Source organism: Wyeomyia smithii, chromosome 1, assembly GCF_029784165.1.
Source record: "Wyeomyia smithii strain HCP4-BCI-WySm-NY-G18 chromosome 1, ASM2978416v1, whole genome shotgun sequence".
In the NCBI taxonomy this organism is placed as follows: Eukaryota; Metazoa; Arthropoda; class Insecta; order Diptera; family Culicidae; genus Wyeomyia; species Wyeomyia smithii.
Window position 1 is genome coordinate 162586639 of NC_073694.1, and position 9331 is coordinate 162595969.

The 9331-nt window shown below is 37.6% G+C and overlaps 1 protein-coding gene across 1 annotated transcript in view; it reads right to left on the reverse strand.

Annotated features, from left to right (window-relative positions):
• LOC129718544 (uncharacterized) overlaps nt 1-7412 on the reverse strand; it is a 435671-nt gene extending 428259 nt beyond the window's left edge. The window contains exon 1 of the mRNA XM_055669415.1: nt 6302-7412. The gene's annotated coding sequence lies outside the window, so the exon portion shown is untranslated. The remainder of the gene's footprint in view (nt 1-6301) is intronic.
• Nucleotides 7413-9331: the final 1919 nt, after the last annotated feature.

Genomic DNA, 9331 nt, shown 5'->3' on the forward strand with positions numbered 1-9331 from the left:
CATTAACATCAATCCCTACAAGTATTTTGTATTATATTAGGATTTTTTAATCTTTCTATTGAATTACCGTTTCGCCTTTGATTTTAGCTAGTTTGAAGTCATAACTTATACCAAAAAATCATGTTTCTTTGGCTGCCGGTGGCAGCCATGATCAAGACACCTGTAGAACCCTCTTACCCGAGAGGCCCGGTGCATCAGAGTGGTAGTAACATAGCATGCATTGGAAGAGAGCACATCTTCGTTTACAGTTTTCATAGCATTACAAAACAAACAAGCAACTTGCTTTGACAAAATGCTTTAACAAATCGATGCCCACGCTTCTGCATTCCTATTTCACTGCTCTATCCTACTTTAATGTTAAAGTGCACAATATATTTTGGAATCTTGTATAAAGTGGTATTAATCCGTTGAAATAAGGGGTGGCATTGCACATTTCGTTTAGAATGATTTTTGTTCGTTTCGACCACATTTGACATTGCCGATTTCGATTCGAACACGAAACGAGTAGATGGCGTATTATTGCAGTTGATCTTCTGGCAAAACTGGCATTACATAATGGTTTTATCGAGCATCTTTTAGCTTGAAAGTGATAAATGTTGAGTTTGTTGACTAAAACATAAATAATTTCCCTAAAAATCTGTTAAAACGGAAAAACATTCATTTGATAGGATCCACTAGCGAGTAGATTCAAAGTAGGGCTAACTTTAAAGTAGCAGGATTGTACTAGTGCAGTTTGGAGAGAAATATTGTATTTCAAATAGGTTTGAGTACTCCCCGCCTTATCTTGACGTAATGTTGACGAAACCATGAAAAAAAAAATTCTTTTGCATCAGGAAATAACTAACTTTGTTTCATTCAACGTAAGCCTAATACTCATATTTTATTGTTTACGTCTTTGTATATTCCCAAAACCATTTTCATCACTAGAAGAATCGTAGATAAAACATTCAAAGATTAAGATTTTGTTTTAAGGACAAATCTTTTTATAAACGTAAAAAATACCAATCTCTAGGGGCAAGACACTATTGATATCTGGCGGAATATTTCCAATTTTAGATATTACAAAGTATTTATCGTTGCATTATTAGGCGTCGGAGTGATGTCAATGTGTCAGATAAACGATAAATATGAAAATTTATCAACCGATATCGTATAATATTATCGAAATATCTTTCATGAAAATAAAGTTGTCTAGCCCCTAGACAAATCTGACATTTATTTTCGAGTCAATGTTTGCTCGAAATAAACTGCAATAAAATTGGGTGTCGAAAATAATACGCAATACCAACTCCACCTCGAAACGAGTTCGATTTCTCTAGATTCGAGTTACTAGAAGCGACATGTGCAATGTCAATGACAAAACCGCATTCAAAGAGGTACCTCGAGAGAAAAATAAGCAATATATGTCTCTATTTAAAAAATGAGAAAGAACAGTCTTTGAACAGGACAAGGTCCACTAGAAGTGGTGTAGAAGAATTAAGTAAATACACTAAAGTCGCTTTTTACGCGGGAGATACGTGCCGCGTAAAAAAAAACGTGTGAATTCCGGGATCCGCGTAAAAACCGCGTAAATTGCGGAGTCCGCGTGAAAAAAAAACCGCGTAGAAAGCGACCTTAGTGTATCTGTTTAGAAGCGAAAAAATTAATTTTTTTTTTTCAAAAAATCATAACATTTTTTTTATTTCTTCATGATCTGACCGGAATTTTTATTTTTTCTTTTGGCTTATTTCCAAAAAAAATATATTTTTTTTTGGAGTGTTTATTTTTTTCGGAAAGACCAAATAATTATCTACAACTTTGCCCAAGACGTCACACCGATCAAACAAACCGCTTTGGTTCTAAAAAATTGTAATCATGAATACCTTCTTGAAATAGCATTTTCAACAGCTTCTCAAAAATGAGTCGTGTTCCAGAAAATTGAACAAATAGCCCAAAATGACATCCTTTGTCTATAGAAACGTCTATGCGAAATTCCAGCTACATCGAAAATGGTCGATTAACTTTTGATAATATTAAACATTTTCAATTGATCTTACAAACATTCGAAGATTGACCTTGCTATTTGTTTATAGTCTGCAAATGCATGACGAATCAGTTATTTAAAACATTCAAATTCAAAAGGCAAACTGTTTGCAATGGTTGGAGTCATGGGAATGACTCGCCTTTTGACTTCCGTCCATCACCTTGTTTCTGGAAATACCCATATTGCGTGGTATTCGGGTATTTTCCCATTTCGGAAATATCCATATTGGGTGGTATTCAGTCGATTTGAGCTGTTCTCCAGCAGCCGAAAGTCGCCATCTTAGAATTAAAAATTGTGTCCAAAATCGATTCTTGGCTTCTACGCATCATCCCGATTACAAAAATACCCATATTGAGTTACTACTCACGGCTGTTTCACAAAAACCGGAGGTCGCCATTATGCAGTCAATTTCAGGTCTCTGTGCATCTTCCTTATTCTGAAAAAAAAAACAGTATTCGGCCATTTGTAGCTGTTTTCAAGAAACTGGAAGTCACCATCTTAGAAAAAAAATGGTGTCTGTGGGTGATCTTTAACTTTTGTGTATCATTCTGGTTCCAAAAATCCCTGATGAGGTGGAAATCGGTCACTTTGGGCTGTTTTGTAAGGAACGGAAGTCGCCATCTTAGAATTCAAACTGATGTCTGAGGTCGATTTGTGACCTCTGTGAATTTCTACGATTCTGTAAATACCCATATTGGCCATCATTCTGATTCCGAAAATGGCATGGTGGTATTGGGTGATTTTCAACTGTAATTCAACAGCCAGAAGTGTCCATATTGAAATAAAAAAAAGCATCTGTAGTTGATATTTGGCTGCTGTAACAAATTGGTTGGAATATTTGTGTAATTTCATGCGACCACCCCCTCCCCCCCCCCCCCTCTTCTTTAGATGGTATTTTTTATTCCAATATCATAGTACCTTAAAAATAGTTCTCGCTCCCAAAACCTTTACATGCCAAATTTGGTTACATTAACATGATTAGCTCTTGAGTTGTGCAATTTTTTTGTAGCATTTGTATGAAACCCCTCCCATTAAGAGAAGGGAGGTAGAGACTCAGACAGACAGGCAGACAGGACTGCATTTTTATATGTTTAGATAAGAGCGTCCATTTCACGACGCTTTTTTTTTCACGGGATTTGCAAAATAAAAATTGGATTTCTCGGGAATCACTGTTTCAAAATTAATTTCCATTAAAAACATCCGCATGCCAAATTTAGTTTTATTTACTTGATTATTTCTTGAGTTATGCAGAAATTTGTGTTTCGTTTGTATAGGCCCCTCCCTTCCAGAAGAGGAAAGGGTGTCAGACTACAACAGAAATAATTTTTGCTCCAAAAAACATCCACACGTCAATTTGGTTTCATTTGGTAGATAAGTTCTCAAGTTATGCAGAAATTTGTATTTCATTTTTATAGGCCTCACTTCCAGATAAGGGAGGGGCATCGAACCTTAATTTGAAAGTTTATTGCTTCTAAAAACATCCGCATACCAAATTTGTTTTTTTTTTTCATTTAGTTTCTGAGTATTGCAGGAATTTGTGTTTCATTTGTATGAAAGCTCTCTCTTACAAAATAGGGAGGGGTGTCAAATAACCATAGTAATATTTTTTGTTCTCAAAAACCTACACTTGCCAAATTTGGTTCGATTTGTGCTTAAGTTACGCAGTAATATGTGTTTTATTTTTATCGACGTCTCCTGGCACAGAAATAGTTGTTGTTCCCAAAAACATCCATGCGCCAAATTTGGTTCCATTTGCTTATTTAGTTTTGAAGTTATGCAGGCATTTGTGTTACATTTGTATGGGCCCCTCCTTTCCATAGAAGGGAGGGGTGCCAATCTATCACAGAAATGTTTCTTGCACTTAGAAACCTCTACATGCTGAATTTGGTTTTATTTGTCTGATTAGTTCCCAAGTTGTGCCGAGTTTTGTGTTTCATTCTTCCAGAGAAGGAAGAGGCTTCAAACCATCATAAGAACCTTTTCCGACCCTAAAAAAACCCTACACATAAATTTTTACGTCAATCGGTTCAGTAGTTTCCAAGTCCAGACAGACAGACAGACAGACAGACAGGATTGCATTTCTATGTGTATAGATTATTTGTTGCTCATCAACATTCATTTGTGTGCAAGTTACAAACATCATAACTTGCACACAAAGTTGTATTGAAGATATGCCTTGTTTGCGCACTTTGCACAGTAGAAAAATCTTAATATTTGCGAGGTATTTAAAGAAATTTTCTATCATAAGCGATGGAGGCCATTCTTTATATGCGATTCAACATAAAGACTTTATGTCGCTTATGATCGCTTCCATATTAGACTATCGCTTATGATAGAAAATTCCGTAATATTCTACGCAAATTTAAATGGTTTATGATTATCAAACGAAATTGTGATTTACGTCAGAAGCAACTAAAATTTAAATGAGAAAAAAATTTACGTGACGTGTTTAAATCAGAACTTTTTACTGTGTGTTTTTTATGATTTGGATCACTTATTTTGTTTTTTTTTTGTGACCCGGCGCCACTCTAGTTATTAGATAGGCACTCTAGAATTACTGTGTGATGTTCAACAGTCAGATTGTAACTGAAACATCATCATACAATCTGTAGTCCTACGTCGAGCCTCGTTACTGCACTCTACTCTTTATATCATAAGGTTTCTAATCAGTTTTTCGAACCTCATCAAACTAATTGCTATAAAAGATTTGTTCAAAATTATCTTACGTTATATTATAAAGATGCATGAAAATCTTGAATAAATGTTTTAAAAATTAGTAGAACAAAAAAATTTATAAAAGAGATATACTGCCCTTCCAAGCATAGTTGTCCCAGCGTACATAAGGTTTGTGTAGAACATGGGACTACTATGATTGGAACGGCAGTATAGTCAAACCAATTGTAAGGATAGTTCCTTTATCTCTTATACGAATCGAAAAGAGATTTTTCATCGAAATTTATTGGGTTGGCTTTAATGCATTAAGCAGACAATGTGTGCAGCAGGGAAAACGAAAAATAAGCGATCTGGAAATATGTCACAGATTTGGAAAAATATACCGCATCCCGACGGGACTTGAACCCACAATCGCCCTGTCTCCGGCATGGTGTTTCGACCAATTAAACAACGGAGGACGGTGGTACTGTTCCACAATCTATATGCGTATCACATTCCACTGCCGATTTATTCTGTTGCTCATCCCTAACTACACACACTGCAATTCTGTTTTTCAGCCATTTCAATATGATTTGCAGTTATGAATTTTATTTTAGGACAAATGAAAACACGCTAAATAAAAAATTTATGGTATAGGCCATGTTACATACGGATCGGGGACTTGAAAACTGTCCTCGTTGAACCACAAAACAGTTATGTTTGATTTGATTTTTTTTTTTTTTTCAATTATGAAAAATCCATTTCAAACGCAAATACCAACCTTAATGTATAGTAGGACGCCTGGAATCGTAGGGGCAAAGTTTTTCCCCATAAAAATCCCCATCTTTCGACGGTATTTGGTTGATGAAAGCATTAGGCTTGATAGCCACTTTTAACGATTGAATGTCCAAATGTGCTTGAAAAAGCTTCTTTCCAAAGGATTGAGAAGAAATTCAGCAAATTAAATTGACTATAAACAAACCAAAACAGATTCTCACTGCATATTTTGGGACCTTAGAAACTTGCAAAAAAATATAAAATAATTAGGATCCACGAAAAATTAAATAACTAGACATGTTTTTTTTTTTGGATTTTCCATAAGAAAACCCGTTTTTTTCTCAAAAACCTCATCGGGATCAGTTGAAAACATCATTTTTCTAGGTTTGCCGCCGAAAAAAAGTTTGTTCGTAAAACCAGTTCCTATTATCTGGAGGGTGAGCTCCCAGGATTCCAGACTTGATGCAATTCTGAGACACCATAATGCATAGTCGGAAATAAAAATAATTTATAATTTTTACCTAAACCGAGAATTTCTAAACTAGATGAAACAGAAATTTTTCAAGTTTTTCAAGTAGTGTAACCAAACGCGAATAATTCAACACGAAAAAGATCTTTTGAAAGAAAGCAATCCCAAACAAATGTCTTATAAAGAACAAATTTCCGCTTTGTTTAAAATAAAATATTTAAAACAAAATTATCCCGCCCAGGCGTAAACAACAGAGCTTTGTGTGAAGGCGCTATTTTCTTCCATTGAAAAGCACCCTCTTTGAAAAAAAATGTATATACGGTTTTATCCCATCACAATACTGTTGCTAATTTTCATATAAATGATAAATATTTACATACCCAGGACAATGCAACACGAATGAATTCCAATTATTCCGACGCAATACGCAATAATGAAGTTTGTATGGAGGCGAATTCCTACCGTCTCTCGATCCTTCCTCGCACACCGCTACCGCGTCAGTCAACTGTTCAGAAAATTGAAGCGCCCAATTGATGCAGTTACTGTTGGAGCCGTTTTTTTGCTGCTCGGTCGTCCAAATATTTCAACCAGTGCTGATTCAACAAAGGAAAACACTATTAAACTACGTTTTCATCACAATGTGCCGTTTAATTAACAACCAATTTATCATTCCGTTTGTCTTCACACACACGCGTCGGCTTTCCCTGCCCACCAGCAGCAGTACCACTTCGCCTCAGAGTTTATCCACACGCTTGCGTCGTTAATCATCCAGCAGCACTTACTTTATTATTTATTCTGCAATAAATCCACTTTCAACCATTCGTTTTTTGTCACATCGCTGATTTTTATTATGTGGGTGCGTAACGCATTTGCATTTTTTTTTTCTTTCTATAGGCAAATATTAAATTCAACCGATGTAATCAACCGAACTTTAATTTTATTCTATTATTTCGCACACTTTTTGTCACAAATAACATGCGACTGCACTACTGAGAGAACACTAGAATCTCTAGCACGTTCGCACGTCCCTGCAATAACTTTTCGGGCCCCCGCCAGCAGTACTACTTGATCCTGCAATCAGGTCAACAGGCTAGCATTGTTTTTCCGATCCAAGCTTTCCTGCCCGGTCAACGCAAATATTGACCTAACCTCTTTTACGAGACGTGAAGAAGGAAACACACGCTCTTCCTACCCAACTCGGGGAAATTCACTTCCGGCACGTTTCACTCGAAAACTTCGCAAAGACCCATAATCGCTCGCTTGTCAAGATCGCACGCACAACAAACAAGCAAAACTCGGAACTCACTAGACGACCACACCATCAATCACGAACCGCAATCCGGAGTCCCAAACGCGCGCGCAAGGGCACATCAATCTCCCGAGAACCGGAGCTACGGTGCAGGAAACTTGTAATTCAGCGGACGCTTGTACTTTCTTACGGCGACACTGCCGCGCTCTTCTGTGCACAGACGATTCAACCAACACGACCGGCATACGATTTGCATCTAACTGCTTCCAGATCATCGTAGAACCGCCACCGCCGTCGTCGTTGTCGTCATCATTCGTGTGCGAGAGAATTGGTACAGCGGCGGTAGCGTAACGAGGACAGGAATCGGAAGCGTTACGTTCTCAGTCAGTGCCTTTCGTCTGCTGGTTTATCTCTTGACGAGCGGACGGTTACGAGGGTCAGTTTTTCCGAGAGAGCCGAAGAATCAGGGGAAAACAAATGAGAAAATGCTGCACGATTTACGCTCCGTTAGGTACGGTTGGCTTTTGATGTGAATATCACCGTGTTTTGATGCGATAATTTCGGATCAACAAGCGCTTCGACGGGCAACTCACCTCGTGACATTGAGTCGTGAGACGTGAAATTTCTCTGTTTGATTGTCCGAGCGGAGACGTTACGATTGTGAGGATCCTATTTTGTTTATCTTCCTGTTATGATCGAACAAACATGCAGTTAATATGGAGGTAAATTTATTCATTTTTTCCCATCCGGTTTTGTAACAATCCGGCAACTGAAAAGTTTCCACCAAAAGTTATCACTTGATGGCTTTCGTAAAGTCCGTCATCATATGTTAGGTACACTTATGGCTTTGCACACGTACTTCAAATCCTCCGATTTTTACCTTGTGTATCGTGAATGTGAATGTGACCACGAAAAAGCATGCACTTGGACACGACCATTATAGATTTTGCTCAAAGTTGGGGGAATTATTTATCTAGTGTAACTTTGGAAAAATCCCAATTTTAGTGTCAATTGGAATACCCCCCGCTCTGTAGGACCTCTCTCTTTGTTGCAAGATAACGATTTTTTTGTCAAAACTACTTTTTTCTATTTCCTTCAATCTATAGACGTAAGACGTCTGAAATATACTGATATGTGACTTTTAAAGAAAATAAACCAAGGAACTGTTTTTGAAAGAGTTAATATTTTTAGTATATTAAGCAGTACGGACATTTTTTACATTCATGATGTTTTTTTTTTTGTCATTTTTAACATATCATAATATTTTGACTTTGTTATATTTTCAATATACAGGTCGCACACGATATGTCTAGACTAAATTTTAAACTGCTATTTCTAGTTCTGACGAAGCACGATTGTGACAAATTTGGCAACACTAAATAGTAATTGTTTACAGCAGGCCTTAGACGTGCCTGTGCGGTTGCACTGGGTTTATTTGTAACATATTTTTCACTCCGTTTTCTTTTCGAGCCCACCGTGGTCCCATAATGTCACGTGTTATTTTTGGGTCATAAAAATAGATGGCGCCCTTCATAGGCCTGGTTTACAGTAGCAATATTCAGAGGGAGAGATAAGCGATGAGAATTTTACAAGAACAAGAAGAGCCGTCGACTGGATACTTGCAACTTTTGAAGCATTACGCTGCTCAACTCTGCATACAAAGTGCTCTCCCGTATACTGTTCTTCAGATTGAGACCGTTAACGAAATCCTTCGTCGACGAATACCGAATACAAAGTACCTGGTAGCTGAGAGGAAGCGTAGGAGTTCCGGTGGTGTATAAGACGCTGATCCTCCCAGTAACCCCTTACGAACATGAACCATAAACACTTAAAGAAACTGATCGACGCGACAGTTGCTCGAAGTTTTTGAACGTAAAGTTCTGCGATCGATACTTGGTAGTGAATTGGAAGATGAAGTGCGACGCAAACACATGAATAACGAGTTGTACCATGTATACATGTGCACATGTTGATACAATAAAAGTAATACAGTGTAGCAGGCTACAGAGGGCTTGACATGCACCCAGAATGCCTGACTAGAGAACCGCCGAAACTATATTCAGTATAGAAGCAGGAAGTGGCCGTGGACACTCTGTGGTAGGCCTCGCACTCGGTGAAAGAAGATGCACGATCTGTTGGTGTACGAGGTGACTAGGGATAC